The 24,541-nt window shown below is 54.9% G+C and overlaps 1 protein-coding gene across 1 annotated transcript in view; it reads left to right on the plus strand.

Annotated features, from left to right (window-relative positions):
• NTSR1 (neurotensin receptor 1) overlaps positions 1-24,541 on the plus strand; it is a 39,073-nt gene that overhangs the window by 1,342 nt on the left and 13,190 nt on the right. The gene's annotated exons all lie outside the window — the stretch shown is intronic.

Consider the following 24,541-nt stretch of genomic DNA (forward strand, 5'->3'; position numbering starts at 1 on the left):
TCCTGCTTAGCCACAGTCTTACCATCTGTGAAGTGGGGCGATTATAAAGTTGGCTGTTTGGGAAAGAACTTGGAGGGTCTGCAGGGCCGGGGGTAGAAGCGCCCACCACCACCCTGTCACTCTGAGATGGTTGATGCTGGGAAGCTTGTGAGGACTGGCAGTGGGCAGGCAGGGCCAGGTGGATAAAAGGGGGCTGAAGGTCTGAGCAGAGCACGCTGGGACCTCTGCCCGGAGCCCTCCCTCGAGTGGTGGGGACGAGGCGGCCGCAGGCTAGGGAGTTCGTGCTGGGGGAAGGCTTACCGGGCGAAGGCCCGAGGTCGGAGGAGGGTGTCCGCAGAGGAAGCTGGGGCAGAAATGACATTGCGCATGGTGTCTTGGGTCTAGGACCTAGTTGGCCACAAGGTACAGGGTTTCCTCCACCCCTGGGTAGGTAAAGAAGGCAGAGGATGGGGGTCTGGGCAGGGCCTCTGCTCTGTGCCACACTGACAAGGGGCCAGCCGACTGTACCCATCTGGCTGGTCCTTACCAGTGGAGCTGTTGGCAGCCTCCAACAGAATTCTTCTGTGGCCTTGGGAGCCCCAGTGTGGTGAGGTGCAGTGTTAGGGGGCAGCAGTGCCAGGGTGGAGACCGCGGTCATCTGGCTGTCATCCTGGACTGTGACTGACCCTCCACCAGCCACCCCAACATGGGTCACAGGGGCAGAATGAACTCTCAGTCCCCACTGGCCTGCATGTAGAACGTGTGGCTCCAGGTGTCCCCAGGTGAGGGACCCTGAGTCGGCAGCAGGGGATGCATCTTCTCCACCAGGGACCCCGCCCCACACCAGAGGCAGAAGCAAACAGGACACCCCAGTGGCAGACAGTGAGAATTACCTTCCCACTCTGTTTTCCTTCCCAGGAGTCTGTGCTTCACGGGCTGTGCTGGGGCACTCTCCCCAGCTCATACGCATGCGCAGCACCTTCCCCTACAGAAGGTTTGACTTGACATGTCAGGTGGCAACTGCCCCTGGAAGTACCTGGGCACAGCCCCGGCCTCCCAGCTCTAGGGCTCGGTCTGGAGCAGCCTGGGCTTTTCCAATCACCAGCAGCAGAGGCAGCCCTCCTCTCTCTCCCAATGCCCAGGGACCCTCCACGACATCCCACCTGGCCTCTCCAGGTGCCATTCGTCTAGTCTCGTTGCTGAGCAGGGAAGGTGGGCTCAGCCTGGTCCTGGTCATTGGTCCCTTGAAGATGCCCATTGAGTGTCAACCCTGGGAGGGGCTCCAGTTCCAGCAGATGCAGCTCTACCAGGTCCACTTAGTGCTTACTGGCTTCCCTGGCACATCCATTTCTCTTTGAAGGCCTGGCTGTGTTCTTGAAGCGGCTGATTACAAGGACGCGCTTCCACGTGATGCTCCGACCAGGCTCCTGAGGTCCAGAGCACCAGCACAGTGTGCTTGAAAAGAAAGCCCCAAGGAGAGGCCTGAACCTTCCCTCCCTCCTGTATCACCACCCACCATCTTAGGAGTGGTTGGTGGTGGGTCAGAGTGCCCAGTGCCCATGTGGACATCACTCTCTCCAGCACCTGACCTGAGCCAGGGGCATCCTTGCCCATGTGTCTCCCTCTCACTGACCACGTTTGGAAATGTTAATGTGTTGGCCAATAAAATAGCCCCAGTTTCCCAAACAGGGGGCCTCTCCCAGCTTGAGTATCCCCTACATCCATGAGACTCTGTCCTGGGCATTTGCAAGCAGAAGGTGTGTTTGAAAACAAACCAGGTGTTGCTGGTGGGGTTTCTGAGCAACTCGGAAGCATCACTGCTGCAGGGAGCCAGATATTTTCTGAGTGTGTAGCCTGAGCATGGGGTTGGGTGGGGCAGGACTGGGCAGGGCAGCTGGGACATGATGCCAGGTTTCTCCCAAAGGCCAGAGACCCGTCCTGGGGCCAGCAGGGTGGCTGGAAAGAAGAGCCGTGGGATAGGTGACCCACGGGGTGCCCAAGGGTTCCTCTAGACTGTGATGTGGTCCTGACCACAGGGCTCCACCTGAGTTCACAGTGTCCTGATATCATGGTCCAGGCCAGCCTCCTGCTCTGACCTCGGATGTCACAGCTCTGCATTGCTGTCCTTGGGGCTGGTGGACCAGGCAGCAGCTCAGGCAGGTCCTGGGTTCATATAACCAGGGAGTGTGTACTGCGTGTGCACACCTGTATGGGGAAGATGCGCCATCTGGGGACTGATGGCAGTGGTCTGGGGGAATTGGGCGTCTGGTTCAGATCTGGCCAAGGCCTTGCTGCACCCTGGCCATCCCCTAGCCCAGGGAAGTCACAGCACAGCCACAGGCTCTGAGTTCCAGGCCACAACCCCGGACACGTGCCCCTATGTGGGTTCTCATTTACCTAAGGACAGCGCGAGGGCCTAGGAGGCCCTGATCACCTCCAGCCCAGTGCCCTGGGGCCTGAGGTGTATCCATGCTCATCTGTGTACAGAGATGCTCATGGGGCACACCCACACACCGGGCACCTCCAGTCTGGAGTAGTGCCCCTCTGCAGGCACATTGCCGTCTCTGCTCTACAATAGTCCACTGGTGAGTGGTGGCATCTGTACAGCACTCTGGGTTAACGAGGGAAGAAGGAAGCAGGGCGCCGGGAACCACCACACGCAATCCTAGGGAAACGGACGGCGCAGGTGCTGGTTCTCTGCAGCTGAGGTCACAGAGGAGGGAGTGGGTGGGCTGCGTCCAGGAGCTGGTTCACAGCCCCGTGAAGCCTGGAGGGAAACGCTGAAGGCAGCCACCAGCTTGCAGGACAGGCTGGGGACAAGGAACACTAGGTAGGACACACTCAGCAAACCCGGGGCGAGCAGTGCTTCGGGCAAACCACTGGCTTCCCGTGTGGAGGAGCCGGACACAGTGGCCTGCAGTGTTCCCTCAGCCAGAAGCAGGGAAGGCACCAGGCCTGGCGACGGCACGCCTCCTGGACACACCTGGCTGCTCCTGTGTGGCGGCTACTTGGTGTCGTCTTTAAAACAGCCCTCATCTTGTAGAGGCACACGCAGAGACTTACAGACAAAATGTGATTCACGGAAATAGTCTGGGGACAGGGACGCAGGCGGGCTGTGGGTGAAGCAGGACTGGCCACGGGTCCTTGGTGGGGACTGTTTTTGTAGGAGTTTGAAACGTTTCACGCTCAAAGTGTGGAGAGCCGGGCGTGATGGTGCCGCACTGCTAGTCCTAGCAGGTGGCGAGCTGAGGCAAGAGGACCAACCGGGCCAGAGTTCAAGACCAATCTTGACCCAAAAAAGGTTTTAAAGAGCCCAAGATGCCCTATGCGGAGAGCACAAATTTGGTTCATGAAATCTGGCATTCAGACTGTACCGCAGTTAGAACACAGCGCCACTCCAAGGCCATGGGAGGAGCGGCCTGTGGGAAGGAGCTGGACTCGTGTGGTGGGTGCCGGCCCTGGCCTGCCTGTCGACCTCAGGTGGTAGACACAGGGTGTGCGAGCAGGCCAAGCAGCGTCCACACCTGCAGCCTGTGTCCAGCAGGCCAAGCAGCATCCACACCTGCAGCCTGTGTCCAGCAGGCCAAGCAGCATTCACACCTGCAGCCTGTGTCCAGAAGGTGGAGCAGAGGCCAGAGCCACTTGTGCCCATCACGTGGCTGGAGGGGGACACAGTCCAGAGGTGTGTAGCCGGGCATGTCCAGTCTGACGCTCTCAGGTGTGCGGTGAAGAGTGGGCCCTCAGGCCCAGAGTGGGCGGGGGCTGGCTCCAGCCGCAGGGAGTCCCAGCAGCGACTGGTCTCAAAGCAGCTCTGGCATCAGGACCCAGCATGGGGCTCTCCAGGCTTGTCCTGTGCTCAGACCGAGTGGTGGCATTTGGAGGACATTCATCTCCAAGAAATAAGTGTCTTGAAGCTCACCCTCAGCTCTTGGGGTGCAGGGCAGGGAGGGCTGCAATACAGGAGCGTCCCCAGTGCCAGACGCCCCAGGACAACAGCCAGGACTGTCACAGCACAAGCAGAGACAGAGGCCACTGAGAGCCCTTGGCATGGCGGGCAGAGCTCCTGTGGGCACAAGCTGGACAGGGAGGCCCCAGACGGGCAGGGACAAGGGCAAAGCGGGCGTCTGGGACCACAGAAGCTGTCCACGTGATCGTCCGGCATTGCGTTTAAGGGAAGGAAAGCGCCGAGCGTCACATTTATTGGCACAGAATTCCCACAGCACAGTGTCCTTTGTGGCCACCTGCAGATGGGCAGCTATCACCTGGAGCATGGACACCAGGGCTGCTGCCACCTCAGCCAGGCCCGCCTCCCCGTCGAGCATGTGCACACCCTGCCCTGCTCCGGCCTCTCCTGATCTCCTCTGGTCTGGACTTGGGCACCTGCTCATGGGAACCACAGGTTCTTGACACAGGTTCATGAGGGGACATCTCAGGCTGAGTGAAGGAGGCCAGGCCCAGAGGCCACTGTGGATCCCGGCTATGTGACGCCTGGAAAGGCACACCTCGAGGTTCAGGCAGCAGAGGACGGCTGAGGTCCTGCGAGCCGTGTGGGAGCGTCCAGAGTCCTGGCTGCAGGGGCTGCACTGCTGGGAGGCTCCTGGAGCAGAGGCCGGGAGGGAGGCCTGGGAGCGAGGCCGGAGCGTGCCAAGGCTCCGCCCTCTCATGTCTGTTTTGGGGTGGTGAGGTCCTCTTTCTGCAGAGTCTTCTGCCCTGGATAGCCATGATGGGCGTGGTGCCCAAAAGAACCAGAGGAAACCAGGGGGACAGAGGTCCCCAGGCGACCCCTTCACGCCACTCACGGCTGCTGCCACAGGCCGGTGTCTGCAGATGGAGCCCACCCGCCTGAGCCCTGTGCCTGCAGGGTCACTTCCTCAGTGCCAGCGCTACACTGGCACTGCCCGCTGGAGGAAACGGTCACTCTGGCTGAGGTGTTCATTCGCGTGGATGCTTGTGACCGTACCTGCGCTGAGGCCTGCCGTGGCCTGCACACGCTGCCCACAGGCGGACCACAGTGGCTAGGTGTGACGGGAGCACGCAGGCCCTCCTGCTTGTCTCCTGAGGACACTCGGCCCTTCCCAGTTTGGCGTGATCATGAATATTTGGGTGAATGTACCGATCACGGGCCGGGTTCCATGTGAACCATTTCCATTTCCTTTAAGTAAATGCACAGGAGTCACATGCTGGCCCTACAGGGGGCAGTGCTTGACTTTCTGGGACACGGCCAGCATTTCCAGTGGGGTTGGCTGGAGTTCTGGGAGCACTGGTCTCTGCCTCCAAGTCACTCTGGCCTGGTGGTTTCTGGGTGCTTCCCATGGAGTCCTGCGGTGGTTCCAGTTTACGCTTGTGGACAGCATGGCTGCCCATCTCCCAGGGCCCGTCAGGCATCCATGTGTCTGCTGGAGGGCTCTGCTCCAGGCCTGGCTGGTGGTGGGCTCTGCTCCAGGCCTGGTTGGTTGTTTTCAGGGCTGTTTCCAGGGTTCTACAAGCTCTGTACATGGGTCCGTGATTCCTCTCCAAGGAGGGACTTGTCCTTACCTTCTCGCACAGTGAAAGCTTGTCACGTTGACGAAGTCTGACTTATAGGAACTTCATGAATTGTACTTTCGGTGTTGTGTCTCAGTGCCAGAGCCAAGGAAGTGTTCTGGTTTTATGTCTGTGAGTTCTCTATAGCACGTGAGGGACAGACACTTCAAGGCCTTGCACATTGTCTTCCAATGCCTCAGCTCCCCTTGTGACCCACTGAAGTCTCTGCAACTTGGTCAGCCTGCATCAGCTGAGCACAACTGAGTGCTCTGTGGCCAGACCTCACCTGCCCCCTAATCTGCCTCTTGATTCTTGTAGCTTGATAGTAAGTCTTTTGGATAGCCTGGGTCTTCTGACTCTATTCCTCTTTTTCAAATTTTTTTTCTATTTTAAATTCTTTACCTTCTACCTACTTTTAGAATCAGTTTCTCAGTATGTGTGAAAATCCTGCAGGGACTTTGGTTGGGATTGTGATAATACACAGGAGAACCTTGGTGTCTTAACATTGAGCCTCCCAATCCATGAAGATGGTACATCTGTCTATTTATTTGGGTCTTTTTTGACTTCTTTCATCAGACATTATTTTCAGCATATAAATCCTATAAGTGTTTTGTTAGATTTGTACCTAAGTATTCATGTTTTGGGTGCTACCATATGTGGTCTTTTAAAAGTATTTATATTTTTAATTTTTCATGTCTAGTATACTTAAATGTCACTGACTTCTGTATATCAACCTTGTGTCTTACAGCCACGATGAGCATGCTTCTTACTCTAGAAGGTGTTTTCAAATTCCTCGCGGTGCCCATGTAGACGTGTTACCCGTGAGTGGCGTTTTCTGTGCACGTGCCCACTTTTCTTGCCCCGTTGGTCTGACTGCCACTTCCAGGTGGTGGTGACTAGGAGTGGCAGAGCAATCTCCTTGCTTTGTTCTTAAATCTTTCTAAGTTTGAAGGTTGTAATTTATTTGAGTTTTGATAAGATGCTCTTCATCAAGTGAGAAAGCTCCTTCCTATTCCTTGTTGGCTGGCAGATTTTTAATCATGAATGGGTGTTGAGTTTTGTGCAATGATTTTTGTGCTTATCATGTGGTTTCTGTGTTAGTTAATACGGTGAATTTTATTGACTACTCCTTCATTGTGGTGAACGCACATGACTGGACCATTTTCAGTGTGCGATTCAGCTCCATTAAGCACAGTCACACTGCGGGGTGACCACCATCCCACTCTAGAGCCTCCCATCTTCCTGAACAGAGTGCTGTGCCCTTAAGCATGACTCCCCACTCACCTGTCCGTGTCCCCTCTAAACCACATTCTGCCTTCTGTCCCCATGAACTTGACTCCTCTCAGTGCCCGTTGTGGAAAGCATGGTTGCTATCTGACATGGACCTGGCCCCACATCCCTGGGGTAAACCTCACTGGCCACAGGTTTGCTGTGTACGAATCGCCAGCATTTCATTGAGAGTTTTCCATCTGGTCTTGCTATGGGTTATACGGTCCCCATAAGTGTGTGGGAGGACTGCCTACTCGCTTCTTAGAAGGGACTGTGGAGTCAGAAGTACTCCTTTAGTGGCCTGGTGGGATTCTCCCGTGAAGCCCTTGGGCTTGGGGTTTCGTGAGGTCTCTAAGGAGGGTGTGTATTCCTTCTTGAGTAAGTTCTGGAAGTCTGTGTCTTTTGAGAAGTTGGTCCACTTGGTCAGTGTGGTCAAGTTTGGGGCCTAAACTGCTTCCCGTGTTCCCTGCTACCCTGTGGCATCCGGGGCTTGTGACATCTGCTTTTCCATTCCCAAGCTGACAACTAAGGTCCTCTCTCCTCCTTGGTCCACGTGGCTGGGAGTTTGTCGACACTGCTGTTCCTTAACACCCAGCTTTGGTTTTGTGGAATTTTCTGTGACTTTCTGCTCTCTATTTTATTTCTTTTGTGTGGGGTGGGGGAAGGTACCAGAGATTGAACTCAGGGTACTTGACCCCTGAACCATATCCCCAGGGTATCACTGAGTTGTTTAGCCTGCTTTTTGCTGAGGCTGGCTTTGAACTTGGGATCCTCCTGCCTCAGCCTCCGAACCGCTGGGATTTTAGGCGTGCGTCACCATGCCTGACTCCATTTCCTTTCTAGCCTTTCTTCATTTCCTTTTCCTGCTTGCTGGGAGGTTCATTTGTTCTTCTTTTCCTAGGTTACTCTAGGTGGAAGCTTATGTTATTGATTTGAGACCTTCATTCTTTTCTAATGGAAACAATCAATGCTATGAAATTCCTCCTAAGTGCTCCTTTGGTGGCTTCTCGAAGTTTTTGAAACATTGTATGCGTGGTTAATTAAATAGACTTTATTATTTCTGTTGCAATTCCTTTGAGTTATTTACAAGTGTGTTTTTAAGCTTCCAGATGTTTGGATATTTTTCAGATGCCATTTTGTTATCCGTGTCTAACTTCTGCTACACTTAGAGACCTGAGCTCACGTCAGGGTTGCGGGTACAGCTGTGGGGTGAAGGTTGTGCCCGTGGGCAGCTCGTGCCACTCTGCTGTGGCCAGGCCCGCCGGGCTGGTGGTGTGCTGCTCTCGAGTTCTCTGTTGTTGCTGGTTCTTTCAGCACATCCTCTTTTTCCCTTGTAAGTGCTCTTGTCATCTTTCACGGGCTCCATGGGGGTCCCTTCTCAGGAGCATGGTCACCGTCACCATGCTGTGCTGAGATCTGCCGCCCCTTCCTCTGGCTGTGGAGAGTGGTGTGTGTCCATGGCTGTTTCCTTTGGAGTGTCCCGGCTCGGCTGGGAAGCCCTGGTGCCGCCAGGAGCGCTGGAGCGCGGCCGCGGCGTCTGGGGCGCAGAGCCCTCTGGAGACTGTTTTCCTGCAGCAGGCAACCGGCCCAGCCTCTCGAGAGCCGCCGCTTCTGCTTCGCCATCTGTTGGTGCAGTTGCACAGTCCTGTCTTCCCAGTCTGCTGGGCAGGCTCTGCTCGGGTTCGTCCTGGTCTCGGTGGCAGCTCTGTGGTCCTTTAGGTGTGTTCCTGCGCGTGTCACTCAGGGCTCTCCCAGGCCACCTGTGGATTTGGAGTCAGGGAAACTTCTCCCTGCTGCTCTCCTCTCAGACCCCTCCCTCATCCTGGTATCTGGGGCTCCTTCTTTGTCCTCTGCTAGGAAGCTGAAGTGCCCGTGCTGTTTCCCGATGGACTTCGCAGACGCAGCTGTCTGCACTTGTTCCGTGGTGTGCTGCAGGACCCTCAATCTGCCTCCCCAGGTGCTCAGCCTGAGGAGGGTTGCTGGTGCCCAGCTGTGCCTGGTGCTCCTTCCTCCTGGCTCACTCTAAGGTCTGTTTCAGGGGGCTACTCTTTTCTTCTCAGCGGGTCACACTTTCCTATTTCTTTGCATACCTGGCAGCTCCCTGCTTACAGTGGACATTGTAAATGCCACGTTATGAAGCCTCTGGGTTCTGTTATCTTCCTTTGAAGAGTGTTGGTTCTCCCCTTGGCAGGCCGTCCAATGCAGCCTGCCTGTCCTGTGCTGTGCAGGCTCCATTTCTCCTTCAACAAGTGCAGATCTCAGTGCAGGTTGCAAGTGAAGGCCCAAGAAGGACTCAGTGGCTAGGGTCTCCTCTCGGGATTGGGGATTTGCTTCAGGCTTGTGAGGCCTTGCTCTGGGGTGATCCTCCCTTATTAGCACACTCCTGGCACCTCTGCTGGAGGCATGATGTGTTCGAAGGCCTCTCCTCCAGCTCCAGCTCCTACAGACGCCCCTGCCCTCTGGCCAGCCTCACATGGTGTTGGTCTGCCCACAGGAAAGCCCTGCCTAGGCTGCTGAGCAGACCTCTGCGGGTCCCTCCCCCACCTAGCTCTGCAGGGTCCTGTCTCCAGGCTCTGCCTCCTCAGCTTGAGGAACCACGTCTAGCCCAGACCCTAGCAGGAAAACGCGGCGACTCCGAGGGCAGGTGGAGAAGGTCTCTTCTGGTGCCCCTGCTGTGGGGAGCCCAGTCCTTGGCCCGTGCAGTTCTGCCCGCGACAGCTGGCACGCCGTGTGTGGTTTTATGGTCATTTATGGCAGAAGAGCTAGTCCAGGACCCCACGTGAGCTCTGTACACTTCAACACTGCCTTAAACAGTGCTCCGAAACATCTGAGGCAGCTTAGGATAAAAGACTGCAGGTCAAAGGAATTATTAAAACAGTGTTGCAAGAGAATACAGAGCAAAGAAACATAATTACCTTAGAAACAAAGTCAAGGACAGTGCCACATGAGGTGCCGCATTGAGTAAATCTTACACCGGGGCTTATAAAAAAAAGAGCAGCATTATTTGGACTTCAAAACATTTTTAGCCTGTTGTCTGTGAAAAGGTGAAGTTATTGTAAATTTCAGTAACTCTCCTTTGACGTATTTAAAGGTTAAGAGTGTTCTTCGGCGAGCTTTGTGTTCTTGGAACTCAAAACAGTTCCTCTATTTAAAAAGACACTCTTTGGTTCTGCCCCGGAGTTGCAGGCATGCGGGCGCTGTTCAGAAATAGCCTGTTGGGGAATTGCAGACCTGCAACTGGTCCCAGCTGGCACGGACACTGCGTCGGGAGCATGAGTTCCCTCCCGAGGGTCCAGGAGGGACACAGCACTTCTGTGTCCTGTCATTTGGGAGCCTGTCCACGGTCCAGGCTGTGCTGGTCTGGAGCCAGGCAAGGGCTGGCTCGTTTGTAAGCCTGTCTCCCCGGGCCCTGCGCCCAGCAGGATGTGCACAGTAGGAAGCGGCCGTCGAGGTCACTATTTATTGCCTGGAGGCAAAGAGGGAGCCGTCACATCTGGCTGGTCTTGCTATCAGGATCCCTGTGCCCAGTCACTGGCCTCTCCCCAGCACCCTTAAAGGACAGAGTAGCCAGCGTGAGTAGAAACTGTCCAGTCCACAGCCCTTCCTTCATGCGGCAGCCTGAAGCTCCTCTCTGTGACCAGCAGCCCAGCCAGGGACCCTGCCTGGATCCAGACTGGCCTACAGAAGAAACAGGCAGACGATGGAAGAAGGAAAGGTTCATTTCATGCAGTTTGATCAAGTGGGGAGAAGCAGCTAGATGACCTCTCTATCAGCCCCGTAGAAGCCCTTGCAGTTCATAGAAATGAAAGCCAGCTTGCACACAGGCAGATTAGCCCTGCGCTCAGCCAGAGAACGTCAGTCTCAATTTCCTAGCGTCTGTCCTCACTCAGCTGCAGAGGAATAGTATTCAGAAAGGCAATTATCAGGAAGTTGCTTTTAATTCCAAATCGTGTCTGTTTCAACTGGACTGTCGTCAGTACAGGGACCCCAAAACGTCACCACAACTGCTGGGCCTGGGGGGGCAGGCTTCACCAGGGAAAAGCATGCAGATGTCTCTGAAGCCAGCTCTGGGTGGCCTTGCCACTCACTGTGTGGTCTCCAGGTGTCTTCCCTGATAGCAGGTCGGGAGGGGCCCCATGTCCCTGTAGGATGGATGGGAGCACCCTGGATCAAGCGACCAGGTAGTGCTGTGTCCCTGTGCCAGCAGCTGTGCTCAGAGGAAGCAGGAATGGATGACTGTCCCCACCATCCCTCTGTTCGCACAGGCCCAGCATGAGTGTGAAGGCCCCAGGTTCTGCCCATCTCTGAGGCCCATTTGCAGAGGTGGACTGTCCCCTCAGGGGACTGGAGCCACCACACGGGGCTGGACTGCATCTGAGGAGATGGGCAGACCAGGGACCTGGTGCCAGGGACTGGGCTCCAAGGCCTCAGGAGCCCCAGGGACACTCTAGCCCTCTGCCCCATCAAAGGCCCGGGCAGCTGCTCAGACACTGACGCAGTGACGGGGTCAGCAGGGTGCCCCAAGCTGAGGAGAGCATTCTGGAACGGGGGCCCCATGCTGTCAGACCTGCCCGCAGACTGGAAGCCATTAACTGCAGGGCTCTCAGGCAGGTTAGTGCCGGTCAGACTTCCTGCGCTTCATTTTCCTGACAGCTGTTTAAAGGGAGCCTGATGTATTAAAAATACCTGCCTTCGTCAGATCAGCTCGGAGACGCTCAGAAAGCTTCCAGCGAAAACCACCAGGGGTGCAATCATGCCAGGAGAAGCTCTCGCCTCTGTGCCAGTCGCAAGGCTGTGGAGACCCCGGCTCTCAGGAGCGCACACGGTCTCCTCGCTGCAGTAACTGTGCTCAGACTGGCAGCTCCAGGGAAGGACAGCCATCCGTCACGGCTCCAGAGGCCGAACAACGCGCGGTGTCACAGGCGGCGCTCCCGCCAGCTCCCGGTGGCTCCAGGTGTCCTTGGCTCCCGGCCGCGTCTCTCCAGCCTCTGCCCCGGCTACACAGCCCCTTCTCCTCTGAGTGACTCTGTGTCTTCTGAGGACACAGTCGTTGACTCGGGGCCCACCCCGTGCCAGCAGGATGTCACCTCAGGCCCTAATCACGTCTGCGAAGACACTTCCCACATAAGGTCACGCTCTCGGTTTCCATGGCAATCTCCCTTCAGGAGGACAGACAGAAGTGGGGCCGGGCAGCCCCTGCCTGGCCACAAGGACTCACCACTGCGCTCATCTGCCTGGCCCAGAACCACACTGCTCCCCAGGACGCCAGGGCGTCCCGTGCCCAGCTGGCGCTGGTGCTCTCAACAGTCACCTGGGAGAAACCACGAGGCCCCCGAGTAGATCACGAGCTCCCCTCCACCCCAACGTGCCCAGAGCTGTCCCAGAGCCAGCCTAGATGGGATCTGGCTTGGGTGTCCTTCTGGCCTCCCCCCTGGGGGAAGCAGAGACGGAGGCGGGCAGGAGGTGAACTCCTCTCACACGGCCTCTCTTAGCCCCAGGGCGACGACGGAGCTGCGCATCTTACCGCTGAGCGGCGGGATGCTGATTGCTGTCTCCTAGCCTGGACACCACCCTGGGCAGCGTCCACCAGTGCCCTCACTCCAGGTCCTCCCTGCCGTCTCTGTCTCACCCAAGCCCTGGGATGCTGTCCATGTCACGGGTCCCTGGCCACATGCTGTGAGGCCCGCAGGCGACTCAGGAGGAGGCAGAGGAGCCTGGAGCTGGTCACATGCCTCTCCCCAGAGCACATCAGCTCCCTCTGTCCGGGGCTGCCCTGGGTTCCTCTCTGCCCAGACCTCCTGCCCCCTTGGGCAGGGCTCCCCTCAGCTGCAGCCTCAGTTACCCTTGGGTCCTGCTCTAGCCTGACTGGCTGTCCCCCTGCTCACACCTGGTCAGGGTAGTCGCAGCGTGCTGGCTGGACCTTGCCCAGTCCCGCCCACCGTGTGGCAGGCCCCAGGTCAAATCAAAGTGACTGGTGATGCCACAGGGCTGCCACAGCCACAGCATGGAGGGCACGGCAATGCTGTGGCTCAGGCCCCTGCTGCCCCACAATCCAAAGCAGGACCCCAGAGCAGCCCAGCCAGGGTCTATGTCCACCAAGGCATCATGAAGGCCGTAGGTGCTGGGCCTCTCCCCCATGGGCTTCATCTTCTGTCCTGAGGAGCCCAGAAGGCGTGAGGAGAGGAGAGGCCAGGCGGTGAGCACCCAGACCTGTGCTGCCCTGTCCCTGTCCTGGAGCTGGACGAAGGAGCACTGAGAGGGATGAAGCTGACACGCCCACCTGCCCTCTGCCCTCTGCCCTCTGCCCTGGGACCTGCCCCATTCCGGCAGACTTGGGCCACTTGACACAAGCCCAGCAGTGTGAGCAGCTGTGACTGACAGAACTAATTCCAGCCCTTTCTGTGGGGTTCCTGCTGAGTTTTAATGGAATTTTTCCCTGACCTTTGCAACTAATTCACAGAGGGATGATCTCTCTGTGGTCCACTCCCTGAAACTGTCAGCCAAGGTCACCATGTGAAAGCCACAGTTAAAACTCAAGCACAGTGCCGGACATAATGGTGGACCCCTGTGATCCCAGTGACTTGGGAGGCTGAGGCAGGAGACTCTCAAGTTTAGAGCCAGCCTCAGCAACTTAGCAAGGCCCTAAGCAACTTAGTGAGACCCTGTCTCAAAAGAAAAAATAGAACAGGCTGGGGGTTGACTCACTGGTTAAGTACCTGGGTTCAATCCCTGGTGCCAAATACAAACAAACCCAAGCACAGGAATCCCTGGGAGGTTCTGGTGTCCAGGCGCCAACAGCACAGCCTGCATCTGCCAGGGGAGCTGCCATGTTTGGCAGATAAACAAACCTAGCTTCCATTTCTCCAGCCCTCAGCCAACAGTCACAGCAGGAGGGCAGGAGAGAGAAGCAGGAGGATAGGCTTCTTAGGAAGGGAACTGGAGAGGGGGCACCTGCTCTGCACCCCTGCCCTATCCCATCAGATAGCCAGTCCCCGCCTCGGGCCTGCAGGTTCCTGGAAAACCAGTCACCCTGCACATCTGCGGGCATTTACAACACGGACGCACCTGGAGAACACCTAGGACCTTCTTTGTTCTCCTGCTGGGGGTCACACAGTGCCTTCTGCCCAAATAGCTGGTGCCTAAGGCAAAGCCTGGCTCCCTGCTGCCTGTTGCCTGGCCTCAGGTGCTCTGAGATGCTCGTAGACCCAACAGCCCTTGCCCAGCATTGGAGTGTTACCCATTAGCACTGGGATGCTTCTGAAACCCATTAAGAATCATTCCCTCTGAGTCCTGGTCAGGAAGCGACTCTGTGGGGGACGGGTGGTTGCTAGCACCACAGTCCACCAAGGAGTGGACACTGAGACTCAGCAGGGCTGTCCCCACCTGCAGCTGGTGTCCTTCCCTGTAGACGGGTCCATCAAGCAGGTAGATCTGGAGCAGCTTCTGCACTGTATGAAGCTGCCAGAGCTCCAGCAGAAGTGGCCTTGTCAACTGTCCACCACAGGATGGCCACCTGGCAGTGGTTCTGAGCCCCCAGCTCCAGGACGAGGGTGCAGCTGGACATGGGCTTCTGAGAGGAGAGGCCGTGCCCCCGACAGGGCCCTCACCCTTTGCAGAGCTAGCAGAGCATCGGCTGAGGGTGGGATGGCAGACGCCACCTTCAAGGCCCCAGCCCTGGGCGCCTGCGTGATGGCATGTCTGCCCCCACAGAGTCACACAGCAGCCCCACCCGTCCATCCTCCCTCCCCGACTCTTGGCCACCTCTGATCTTTTTATTACCTGCAGCTTCTCTTTTTCAAGTGCGGTACAGCTGGAATCCCGTGGCCTTTTCCGACGGGCCTCTCCCACGTAAAGCTCCTCCTATCTTTTCAGGGCTTGGTGGCGCGGTTCTTCGAATTGCTCAGCCAGACTCCATTCTTTGATGCACCTCGATGTCCCCGCCTGCGGAAGGCCTCAGTCACCCCAGCTGGGGGCAGTTAGGATAGGCTCCCGCCCCTTCCCTCTGTGGCCGTCCCAGCTACGTCCATCTTCCCATTCTCTTGAGAGCAATGTTTGCGGAGCCAGTGTTTTTTATTTTACAAAAGTCCAGTTTGTCAGGACGCTTTCCTCCATGGATTGGGCTCTTGGTATGTCTGAAACCCGCTCGGCCCGCTGACTTTCTCCTGGCTGTGATGGTGAACTTCCGTGGTCTTGCTCTGGTCTGCCGTCTGGGACTCATTTTGCAGTTGTTTTCCTGGTGTTTGGTCTGGTTTCCACATAGAGCCACTCGGTTTTCTCAGCACCACATGTGGAATAGACCGCCTTTACCTGCTGCCTTCTCTCCTCTGTCAGTGACACTTGGCCACACTTGTTACAGTCTGTCCTGGGCTCTCTGTCCCACGGACAACACATCATTAGCTGACGCCACACTGTCTTGACCACTGGGGCTTTAGAGGGCACATTAGTTTATTTATTTAGGTACAAAGGATTGAACCCAGGGCGCTTAACCACTGGGCCACATCCTCGGCCTTTTTCTGTGTTTATTTTTAGAGGTGTCTCACTGAGCTGCTGAGGCTCTCCTTGAACTTGCAAGCCTCCAGCTTCGGCCTCTGAGCCTCTGGAATCACAGGAGTGATCCGGCACATCTGGCTAGAGTGACTCTTGAAATCACCTGGCACCGTCCCGAGCTTTGTTCCTCTTCAGTATGTGTTGACTATTCTGGTTCGTTTGTTTGTTTTTCCTCTTTCCATGTAAGCTTCATAATCTGTTTATTGGTATCTGTTTTAGTCAGACTTTGCTACTGTGAGCAAAAGACCTGACAAGAATAATTTCAGAGGAGGAAAAATTTATTTGGGGGCTCAGGTTTCAGAGGTCTCAGTCCATCGACAACTGGCTCCATTCCCCAGGGCTTGAGGTGAGGCTGAACATCATGGTGGAAGAGTGTGGTGGAGGGAAGCAGCTCACATGGTGATCAGAAAGCAGAGAGAGATTCCACTTGCCAGATACAAAACATAAACCCCAAAGGCACACAACCAGTGACCACCTCCTCCAGCCAGACTCTGCCCACACTTAGTCACCACTCAGTTAATCCCTATCAGGGGTTTAATTCACTGATTAGGTTAAAGCTCTCATCACCCAATTATTTCACCTCTAAACCATCTTGCATTGTCTCATGCATAAGCTTTTGGTGGACATCTCACATCTAAACCATAATGTATCCACAAAATAACTTGCTGGATTTTGATCAAGATTGAGTTGAGTGGATTCAAGATGGCGGACTAGAGGGAGGCTGCGTTCTTTGTCGCTCCATAACTTGGGTTTAAAGCAGAGGATACCTGTTTCTCAGTGAGGAAGTTTTTGCTGTTTATCGATCCCCTGCTGTTTACCCCATTTGTCCACCACGATCACCTGCAGTCTGCCAGCATATCAACTACTTTTTGAGTGCAGATTGCTCACTGACTGGTGCCTATCATCCAACATTTGCCTGCCCCTTGCCTGCCCTTTGCCTGCCTTTCACCTACCCATCACTCACCGCCCAAGGTCCACCTGCTGATCTTCCATGGTAGCCAGCAGACTGACCACAGACCACCAGTGGATCGCCAGCTGCATGCTATTTCCCGGAAGTTCACTGTCACAGTACCTGCAGGTTTGGTTACACGTGGCTGCCACCATTTTGAGACAACAGCCAGGGTCTGTAGGACACCCAGCTGGACTGACAAAGCCCCATCTCCAGGACCCCACAGCCCAACTGACCACACCCCGCCTCCAGGACCCCTGGCCTATCACGCCCACACCCCAAACTGCAGCTCCCCATTTGCCAATACATTTGGAAGCCAGAGTGGCCATCTTGGATTATCCTGGAAGCAGTATCTCCCATCTTTAGCTGGGACAAATCCCATCCTGAGACGCCTACTAGAGAATGGAAGCTCATTGTCAGGTACCTGTCCTGCATCAGGCTACTGAAGGCTTGGAGGTTTGAATACTATAGGTTATAGGGTAGATTTTTTTCCTTTTTTTTTTTTTCTCCTTTTTGAAAATTTTAAGTTTTTATTTCTTTACTTCTCTCTCTCTTTTCCTTTTGATTACCCGTTTCCTCAGAGTCTCTTTCTCCCTTTTCTCATGCTAATAACCAACTTCTTTTGATTAAACTTTCACGCTTTCTATGATCTAGAGCTTCTATATACTCTTTTCTTATCCCATTAACAGCTACATCCTACACCCATCCCCATTCTCTTTGTCCTCCTTTAGGAACTGCAGACCTTATTGCAAATCTCTTTGTTATACTGTAGATGATAATTGAACTCATTCTGTTTATTATGACAATATTGTTAATAACTTCATAGGGGCTATTTGGTTTAGGGCTGCATATTGTCTATACTGGGCACTGCTAATATTGATCTCCCCCTTAAAGAAAAGGTTTTGGAAACCTATAGGGTCACTATAAGCCTATAAGGGGGAAACAGCAATAACCCAGATCTGCACTGCTAGAGGGGAAGACACATGAACAACATGAAAAAGCAAAAAAAAATGATCCAACACAAACCTAGATTCTATATATATTAAGAGAATCCAGTGACAGCATGGTAGAAGAAATATGAGAAAAGGAGTTCAGAATATATGTAATTAAAATGATTTGTGAAGCAAAGGATGAGATAAGAGAGCAAATGCAGGCAATGAATGATCACTCCAATAAGCAGTTGAAAGAGCAACTACAGGAAGCAAAAGATTATTTCAACAAAGAGATAGAGATTCTCAAAAAAACAAAAACAAAAACAAAACAGAAATTCTTTGAAATGAAGGAAACAATAAACCAAATAAAAAACTCAATGGAAAGCATCACCGACAGATTAGATCACTTGGAAGACAGAACCTCAGACAATGAAGACAAAATATCTAATCTTGAAAATAAAGTTGACCAAATAGAGAAGATGGTAAGAAATCATGAACCTCCAAGAACTATGGGCCATCAAAAAAAGACCAAATTTAAGAATTACTGAGATTGAGAAAGGTACAGAGATATAAACCAAAGGAATGAACAATCTATTCAATGAAATAATATCAGAAAATTTCCCAGACCTGAAGAATGAAATGGAAAATCAAATACAAGAGGCTTATAGAACACCAAATGCACAGAATCACAACAGGTCCACACCAAGGCACATTATAATGAAAATGCCTAACATACAAAATAAAAATAGGATTTTGAAGACTGTGAGAGAAAAGCATCAGATTACATATAGGGGGAAGCCAATATGGATATCAGCAGATTTCTCAGCCCAGACCCTAAAAGCTAGAAGGGCCTGGAACAACATATTTCAAGCTCTGAAAGAACATGGTTGCCAACCAAGAATCCTATACCCAGCAAAACTAACCTTCAGATTTGAAGACAAAATAAAATCCTTCCATGATAAACAAAAGTTAAAAGAATTTACAAATAGAAAGCCTGTGCTACAGAATATTCTCAGCAAAAGATTGAGTTGAATCTGTACATTGCATTTGGAAGAATTCCCACATAATGTTAGTCTTCCTATCCATGAACATGGATTATCTGTCCATTTATTTAGATTCTTGATCTTATTCATCAGAATTTTGTGGTTTTTCCTTCTACATAGATTCTGTACATGTTTTGTTAGATTTCCACCTAAAGTATTTCATCTTTTTGGTGCTATTGTAAGTGGCATTCTGTTTTTAGTTTCAATTTCTAATTATTCATTGGTGGTATGTAGGAAAGCACTTGACTTGTATATTAACTTTATATCCTGCAAGTTTGGTAATATTGCTTATTGGCTCCAGGAGTTTGTTAGTTCTCTGGTACTTTCTGCATAGACATCTGGCCATCTGCAAACAGTTTTCTTCTTTCCTTCCTAATATGTACATGGACCCTTTGCTTTCCTCTCTCCTATTATCTTGCTTGTTGGGACTTCCAGTATGAGATTGAGCAGGGGTGGTGCTAAGGGATCTCTGTGCCTTGTTCCTGACCTTAGTGGGAAGCTTTGAGTTGCTCACTGTTGGTAAGACCACAGCCATGGGGTTCTGTAGATGTCCTTCACCAGGTTCAGAAAGTCGTTCTCCTTCCTAGCTTGCTAAAGGGTCTGTCATGAATAGATATGCCATTTTGTCCCACGCTTTTTCTGCAAAAATTGACATGATAGTGAAATCCATCTTCCTTAGCCTGCTGATGTGCTGAACTGCAATCCGCTCTGGAATGCTGAGCCTAGAACAGCTCTGTCTAGGGATGTGTATGACACATATTATACTGTCTGAGTCAGCTTGTTCTGCTGTAATGGGCTACCTCAGAATAAGGCATTTAAAGTGAATAGAAATTCATTTGGCTCGTGGTTCTGCAGGTTAGGAGTCCAACATCAAGGGACAACATCTGGCACGGGCTTCTTGCTGTGCCATATGGCAGAAGGCATCATATGGCGAGAACAGTCAGTAAGAGGACAAGGGGCCAACCGGCTCTCATAATGAACTCGGTCCCGAGACAGTGACATCCATCCTTGCTCCCAAGGACTCTCCTCTTGACCACCAGGCCACTCTTTTCCACCCCTGCATGGAGGATCATTCCAGCTCTTGAACTTCAGGGACACATTCAAACCATAGTATATGTGGGGTTGGATTTGACTTGTTAATGTTCTGCTGAGAGCTCTGGCATCTGTGTTCAGGAGCTACTGGTCTATGGTTCTTTCTGACATCCATTCTGAGTTCTGGCACCAGGGTGCTGCTGGCCTCCCTGGATGAGCCACCAGCCCTTCCTGCTGCTCTGACTTCTGGAGGCGACTGTGGGCAGTTGGTAACTTGGCTCCTATGTGTTCAGTAGCATTCGCCAGTGAACCATCTGGTCATGCCGATTCTGTTTTGGAAGGTTTTTAATTGTCAATTCAATTTCTTTAGGAGGTAAAGGCTATTCTGATTGTCTTCCTTTCCTCCATGAGTATTGGTAGGGTGTGCCCCTAGGAATTAGTCCACTTAATCTCTGTCGTCAGGTCAGTAGACTTGAGCTGTTCACAGGTTCCTTTAGTGTCTTTTTAATGCCCACAGGCTCAGCAGTGAAGGTCCTGCTTCAATTTCTGATTTAAAACTTTTGTCTTCAGTCTTTTTTCTTTATTAGCCTCACTAAAGTTTTGTCCATTTTATTGATCTTTTCAAAGAACCAGCTTTTGGTGCTATTGATTTTCTCGACTGATTTCCTGTTTCCAGGTTCAATGTAGCAAGACGTCCAGGTGGTTGCTCATGTGCCAGGCTCAGAGACTGTGGAACTGTGACTGCCCCATCACCGCAGTGGGGGGCTATGCCCTAGGAGTTCAGGAGGGAGGCAGGTGTGTGCCCACCAGGCAGCCCACTTGAGACCCACCGGAACACAGTTTCTGGGGCTCCTTCTGCCTGACCAGTGTCTTTCCTCTGATGATCTGAAAACAGTGTCCATTCACAGCGGGCACCCTGTGTGTTGCCAATGGCCACAGAGGCCTCCGTGGGATCTGTGGGCTGGGACACATACTCAGTCCCTGGATCTGGGGCATCTCGTCCTGCTGAGCTCATGGGGCCACACCTGTCTGAGCCCAAGCTGCAAATGAGCTGCCAGGCAGTTTTCACTTGGCCATCCCAGGGAAAGCCTTTGTGAGGGACAGCCTACTTGTCCACTCAGTCCACCTGGGCCTCGGCCTCAGAGCCTGGCAGCTACACTCAAAGTGCAGTGGCCAGGGACCAGACCCGTCCCTTCCACCACGCTGGGCTTCTCTCTAATAGAAGGGGTGCCTGTGGTGGAGCAGCTGCAGAGCTCCATGGCCAGCAGGACTCCGCATTGTCTGCGGGACACAGGGGTCTTATCCAGCCCCACCCCAGGGGCACGAGGCACCATGGAAGGACAGGGGGCAGGACTCCTGGACACAGTGCTGGCTCGTGCTGACCTCCCGTCTGGACCACCTCCAGGACTGGAGGAGTTGGCATTGCTGAGCGTGGGCACAAAGTGGGCACGTGCATGTTCCCAAGTGCAGGCCCCGCTCCCCGCTCACCACACAGGCGATGGCCCACTGTGTTAAGCAAAGTAAACAGAAGGTGGCCCTGGCCCACCAGCCCCTTGCTGTGGTCTGGTGGAAGGACTCTGTCACCCACGTGGCTGAGCTTCTAAACTGGAAGCACGTCCTGCACTTTCACCGCTGAAGCAGGAGGGGAGACAGCCCACCACCGCAGACACAGGCCTTGGGCCAGCTGTGGGGAAACACTGCAGCCACAAGTCAGACTTCTCCTAGGTCCTCAGACCCAGCTGTCAATGCTGGCTCCTCCTGCAACCCCGTGTGCTCCTGAGAGGTGGCCACTGCCTGCCCCATGGACAGGACACCTGTCCTTTTGTGGGTGTCCACATCATCCGGGGAGAGAAGCTGATGCTCCTGCAGGACTGTGAAGATGTTTGGGGGTTGCTGGGTGGGTATGGGGCCAGCCTACCCTCAGCCCACAGCCCAGGCTAAGGAGCCCTGGGCTGCAGCCAGAGCCCTGAGGAGCCACTGGCTTAGAAAAATGAACCTTTATCTCTCCCCCTCCCCTGAAGACCACCGCAGCCACTCAGGCTGCAGGTGAGAATCCCTGAAGGGGTCAGCACGGTGCAGCTTTCTAGAATATCTGCCCTGACAGAGGCTGGAGCCGCCGGCCAGGACACACAGCCACCCCGAGCAAGCGCAGCTGCCCTTTCCACGGCTCTCTGCCCAGGCCTGCGGGGCCCTGCAAGCTGTGAGGCGGCCCAGGCCAGGGCTGCAGTTCCGGGATGTTCTCAGTGAGAGGTCTCCTTGGGAGTCAGGGGCATCTGCTGCCATCACTGCCACAGGTGTGGCACCAGGAGTGGCGTCCAGCAGGCAGTGGCCTGAGAGCTGCAGGAAGCTCCCGCTTGTGTCCTGCGGAGCCTCAGGTGCTGAGTCACAAGCACCTGGGTGTCCTGGAGAAGCTCCCTCAGAGGAAGCGCACTTGACAGCAGCCGCAGCAGAGACGTGCGTCCCCGCCCCGCACAGCCCCGCGCAGCCACAGGGAGGCCTCGCACCCCTGCGGCTCCGGGGAGGGTGACATGGTGCTAGTTAGGTGGGATGGAACTGCCACCCCTGTAGGCACTGGCCCTGCCGCCCCTGAGGCATCTCAGGCTGTTGCCCCTGAACAGGCGGCTCCTCCATGCGGAATCCCAAACTCCAGCCTTCCAGGTCAGAAAGAGCAGCTGTAGAACGCGCTGCAGGACTTGGCACTCTTGGGGATGTCCCACCCGCAGCTCAGGGTGGCCGGCGGCTTTCAGGGAACAGGGAGGAAGAGAGGCGAGAGGGTACCCCAACGCCCACTCTGGAAAGGTCCCAACTGACAAGGAGGGAAGGCCTGAGCTGGATGCTACACTCCACCAGCAGTACTCGCCTTGCAGTCAAGTCACCCAGCCCCCTGGTGGATGTCACCCGTCACCTGGTGGAAAGGCTTTGAGTGTTGGTCCAGCCCAGAGGCTGGGCCTCTTCACTGTCCCTGCTTCATGGTGAGGAACCTGCAGCTGGTGGGCAAGACCCCCTCAGGCACAGGGCTGACCCATTCCCCAGGCACCTGGTCACCTTCCCCAGCATCCGCCTCTGCTCAGCTCTCAGCCTCACTGGGGTCTGTTTGAGGCCTGGTGGAGGAAGGCGGAGGATGGAGGGTGTGCGAGGCCTGGTGGAAACAGAAGGCTCTCTGGTGCCTCCTCTGCAGAGAAGACCATGGAGTCTCAGTGCTCGGCGCGCCTCTCAGCGGGGTGGAGCTCCGTTCTTTAGTGCTGCTTTTCCACAGTGTTTAAACTGAATAGCTCGTCCTTGACCTTGTGCAGAGTCCCACACACTGTTCAGGGGTGACCCTGAGGTCCCAAGTCTCAGCTGACCCATCTCTAGGTGAGTGGCCAAAGCACATGCACCTGGCCCGGTTGCTGCCCACAGAGCTGCAGGGTGGATGCCACCTCAAAATCACTCTGCAAGGCTTCCACAAGCCCCAGGGAGCTGCCTTGTCCGCGATGGCCACTGGTCTGAGGCACACGTGATGCCCCAGGGTTGGCATGAAGGAGGAAGCAGAATTGCTTGCCCAGTCTCCGTCAGGTTGGAACGAGGACAGCAGGGCCTACTGACTTAAATAAGATACATCATCAGAACCGTTCCCACCGATTCTTCCTATTTTTGAAGGACAGCTGAGTGCTGGCCCTCCTCACACCGCTCTCCTACTCGTTCCCGGCAGAGCCTGCCGGTGTGCATGCTCTCCTTGTGCTGCGAGGTCTCCAGAGCCTGCCAGGCTCTTCTCAGGGCAGGGTGCCCTCCTAATGGGCACTCCTCACTAGGTCTGAGCACCTGTGTTGAATGACATGAACACAGCCTGTCCCCAGACAGCCCTGGGGGAGGACGCAGCAACTCAGAACAAAAGGTATCTTGAGGTGGAGGGTGCGCGTGAACAGGGAGAGCCGGCCTCCTCCTGCTCCACTAGCTCGGGCCGGGCGAGGGACAGCAGGGCTCCATCCCTTTGCCTGGGTCACCACCTGGCCTGCTGGGGCCTCTGCAGAAGTGCACGCCGGTGTGCACACGGTCCATCTATCCCTGCCTGGTTGTGCCAAACAGCCCGGTGCCCCAGCCTGGCCCACTCGCAGCCACCCAGCCTGCCCGGCTGCGGAGGAGGCAGACGGCCTCGTGCATGCAGAAGCCGTCCAAGAGGAGGGTGAGTGCCTCACTGGCTTCCCTCAAAGTCTGCTGGCGCTGAAGTGAGATTTCGAGATTGCACAGCCTGCAGGCGCTCGCCCTTACACAGGAGCCGATTGTGTCTTTGTGACAGACACGCTGTTAGGAGCAGGAGGTTCCTTTGTGGAAGTGGTCCCGCCTGGGAGTGGCCTCCTCCCAGCTGCTCTGCAGGGTGCTCCCAGGCCCCACCCCATGGACGCTGCAGGGGGCCGACATGGAGTCCCGAGTCCTCGGGTGCTGCGCAGCTGCAGGAACGGAGGGTAGAAGAGGGCTCACCCAACACCACAGGGTGGAGGGGCGCTGCTGGGGGCAGCCTCAGCCTCGAGGCCAGTGTGGCCAGTGGAAGAGATAAGTCATGGCCTCAAGTCTCCTCAGAGGGTCTAGTCTGCGCCCGAGTCTGAATTCCATCTTCAGCCCCTTCCGTCACTGCAGTCTTGTCCCCAGGGGTGAGCACCATCTAAATCTGTTTATTTCCTCCCTCAGACAGGAGCCAGTGTGGTGATTATCCAGCTGGGCTGCCAGCTCGGAGGAAAGTTTGTTCCAGACTTCTCCCTGCAGTGTGGAGCTAGAGCTGAGGTCACAGGAGCTGGGAGGGCGGCTGGGGGCCATGGGGCTGCTCTGCACATGCCCTGCCAGGTGGAGCTGGTGAGAGGGACCCCCAGACATGTCCCAGGCCCGGGTCTGGGTCCCTGCCCTTGGCAGTGGGGAGGCCCTGGGAGCCGGGACCAGGCCCTCTCCAAAAGCTGGGGCACGATGGGCTGTCTGTGGAAAGCTGAGGATCAGTCACGCTCCCGGCGTAGGGCCCAGTTTGCACTCAGAAGCTCCTGGGTTGCTCGTCCTGACCAGGCAGCCAAGGTTGGAGGATCAGGGAATAAGGGGCCCTGGCCACGGGGGATCAGACTCACCCCAAAGCCCCTTCCCATGGTGAGGCCTTCGGGGCCCTGGCATGCGGCTCCCAGGGAACCACCCAAGACCCTCATCAGAGGGCGCGTGCACTCGGGGCTGAGGACCACCCCGGGCAGCAGGGGCCAGCCAAACATCCTCCATGCAGCTGTGCAGTGGGGGTCCCCGCTCCCAGGGCTGCT

The sequence above is a fragment of the Sciurus vulgaris genome, assembly GCF_902686455.1.
Source record: "Sciurus vulgaris genome assembly, chromosome: 2".
NCBI lineage: Eukaryota > Metazoa > Chordata > Mammalia > Rodentia > Sciuridae > Sciurus > Sciurus vulgaris.